Genomic DNA, 3,629 nt, shown 5'->3' with positions numbered 1-3,629 from the left:
TGCTCCTTCCACAGATCTGCAGGGAATTCTCAGCTCCTGCACTGGCTCTGAGTTTGCTCTGAGTACAGTCTTGGTGAATTAGTTACCATGGAGGTTGTTTCTGTGTAATTGGTTTGCCCCAATGGCCACCCAAATTCCCAAATGGCTTTGCTCCCCATAACTTTAGCACTAAGTTTTGGGGTCTGGGTGTCTGTGTTCTCAATCCCAGTCAGCAGTATATGTTCCTTCCTGCTCCAAGGCTGAGAAGGGTTAGCTCTTCCTCTACCTTTGATGGGAAGAGTCATTTCTCTGCTGTAGCTTCTCTTCTGAGCAACACTGGGCGGCAGCCTTGGGGAGAGCAGCACATGGCATCACTGTTTGATCCTGCTGCACCCACTGGCTTACATTTTTTCATGTTCCATGTGTTCTTTCTGAGTCTGCATAGAAACTCTGTGAAGTGGAGCTTACCATCACCCCTATTTTCCTGTTCTGCAGATGATAGAAGGAGACAAGGAGAAGGTGCAACAAGTAGCAGAGCTGGAATCAAATAATCCAGAACTGCTGGCTGAGCCCGGGGCTCATTCCTCAGTACCCAATTCACCTCCCTCATTTAATTAATGAGGAGCCCAGCCACCCACCCAGAGGAGAGTGCATGCTCAGGGTTTCACCCTACATGCTTGTCCCAACCACCAGGGCACCTGGAAGCCACTGGCTGCCCTTTGAAGAAGTGAGTTTGCTGAGACATGAAGACCCAGTTGCCACAGGGACCTGGGTGGTGGTTTACATGCATTGGAACATGGAGAGCCCTGTTCCGCCCAGAGTCTGAGTCACCCCTAGACACTCACATCAGGTCACTCTATAGTGTCTTGCGTTACTTGTCTTGAAGCATTTTTGAGGTTCTTGCAGACCTTCCCCAGGCCTCTTTTAGGGGACTGGTTTTGGAGGCCCATCTTCTGAGATGTGCCATGCTCACTTGCTTTTTCACTTTTATTTTCACCCCTTTGTGCTAAGTTGTGCCATTTCCTTCCATGTCCTGTGTCACCGAGAAAGGAAGGTAATGAGTACCTATTGTATTCTAGGCATTGTGATTCCTCATCTCATTTAATTTAAACCTTACACCAAGCCGGTAGGAGTTTATTCCCATTTTTAGAGTTCAGGATATTAAGGCACAGAAGGATTTAGTAGCTTGCCTAGTGTCACATAGTTAATAAGTGGTAAAGTCAGGACTGGAACCTGGGTCTTTGAATCATGCCTTTTAATATAGCTCACTGTCTCCTAAAGAAGCTGGTTCCAAGTTGAAGCTGCTTGCTTTTATGGCAGCCACTCAAACTCAAACTTGAACTCTGCTACGTCTCCAGACTGGGTCTACTGAGCTTTCCCAGACCTGTCTCTTCTGTATAAGGACTACTCAGCCCTTCTTTCCAGTGATTATATTCACCAAGAATCCTAGACTCTGGGAACTGGAGAGCAAGAGGTCAGAGGACCCTGGTCCCAGCTTTGCCACCAATCAGCTACTTGGCCTTGGGCAAGCTATTTTCACCTGTGAAAGGGTGGACTAAGTTATTTATAAGGGTCCTGAGCATCTACATCCCAGAATGCTTCCTTCCACTTTTCTCCCCCAAGCTGTCACAGGCTGGGCTCCTGGGAAGCAGGCTCTGAGATGGAGGTTAACAAGCAGGAGGCTTATTGGGGAGTGATCACAGAACACCTGTGAGGGAGTGACAGCTGCAGGAGTGGGTGGAGAGGGAAGCTGAACTGTGATGTGGTAGCAAGAGTAGCCTTCATTGTTTCTACTGGGAGCTCTGAAGCCAGATGGCCCTTCAGAGGTGTCCCAGATTGAAGCACGGGGACAGGCCTTTGTGTCCCACATTGACCAGTCATTGGGTACCCAGGAAAGGCAGGGGCTGGAGACTTGGACCCACCAGCTTCTTTCAGCTGAGGGCACTTCCTAGAGTGGGAGGCAGCTGTGATTGTCAGTGGGCAACCCTCCTGGCAGCTGTGGCAATGAGTGCCTCAGTCCTAAGGGAGAGTGGGGTGGACACCATAGTACCCACTGTGCAAGCCCTTTCAGCCTCCAGACTTTTCTCCAGGGAAGGTGTGCTGCTCCTCAGTCTTGGTGCTGGCCTGGCCTGGCCTGGCCTTCCCCAGCCCAGGAGAGTCAGCGTCTGTCTATGAGTACTCATCCACTGCCCAGGGCTGCCAAACACTGAAGGCAAAAGCTGAGGAATTTGAAACATTTATGACTTAATGGGCTTGTTCCCAAACTGCAGACTTGTCTAAAGAGCCTTCTGGATTTCACTGTGGTTGCTTCTCAGCTCTTAGAACCTAGCCAAGGGATTCCTGGGTCTTACTTTCTAGGGCTGCCCTCTGGCCGCAGAGCTCTGTGGCCTCGGTGAATTTGCCTGGGTAACGCAGGTGGAGACCTTGCCGGCCTGCCTAAAGGTAAAAAGCTGGAGTTAGATGGTTCTAGCCCTTTATAGGGGTCATCTTGGCCACATCACTTAACCTCTCTGGGCTTGTCTGCTTGTTTCTAACATGGGTTTGTACTACCCTCAGAACCTAGATTAGTGGCTTTTCTAGAGGAAAGCAAGAGTTCCACCTCACCAGAACAACATACTTTCTTCTAACAGATGTTTCCTTCTTCACTCTAAAGATGTGGTTTGAATGGTACCTACTATCTTTTTATAGATTCTACCTCTTGCCCCTATCCCTAGTCATGGCTAATTAGCCCAGGGGTGGGTATCTGACCCAAACAGGGCCAGTTATTAGCATTCAGGCACTTTTGGGGGGCCTTGTATCGGTATCCTAAGCTATGAATTGTGCAGTGCCACAATGGCAAATAGCTTTCCTTGCCATATTTCTGCCTCCCTCCCATGCCACTGCAGACATTACTAGTCAGTCTGAGGGGAAAGAATGCTGGACTGATTAGCAATGTCTGCCATAGGTGTGTGAGTTGTGTAGTAAGCAGGTTGCTATTTGTCAATCCTGGTCTAATGCTTGTAGGAATAACAATAGCAATAAGAACTCGTATGTGCCATAGAACTTTTGAGTTCACAGAATGTAACAGCCACAATTTCATTTGGTCCTCTTGACAAGCACTGGGCTATAAAATGGTTCTCCTTGGGCTAGGATGGTGACTATCCCTGGTTGGAGCACAGCTTCAGGAGGGAGGCCTGTTGAGGGTAAGGTAGGAAGGAGACATCTTCTGAGCTTGACGAACAAAATCAAACTCAGTGCTCAACACCCTCACATCCTTACTACAGAAAAACAAACAGGCTCATAGAGGTAAAATGACTTGCCCAGTACCACACAGCTTGTATGTGCCAGGGCTTGAGTCCAGGTCTTTTGCCTCTAAAAGATTTTGGTAGGGCATGGGTTACATATGACACAGCCAAAGGAGGTCTGATCTAGAGAAAAAGAAATTTTGAAGGAGCCCTGGTGGCACTTGGCTCCTAACCAAAAGGTCAGTGGTTTGAACCCACCAGCTGCTCCGCAAGAGAAAGATGTGGTAGTCTGCTTCCATAAAGATTATAGCCTTGGAAACCCCATGGGGCAGTTCTACTCAGTGGCAATGGGTCAGAATCAACTCAGTGGCAATGGGTTTGGTTTTGGGTTAGCAGGGATTTGGGTGGTGCAGATAGTTAACACGA

The sequence above is a fragment of the Trichechus manatus genome, unplaced genomic scaffold, assembly GCF_000243295.1.
Source record: "Trichechus manatus latirostris isolate Lorelei unplaced genomic scaffold, TriManLat1.0 scaffold00006, whole genome shotgun sequence".
Taxonomy (NCBI): Eukaryota; Metazoa; Chordata; class Mammalia; order Sirenia; family Trichechidae; genus Trichechus; species Trichechus manatus.
This window is presented reverse-complemented; position numbering follows the sequence as displayed.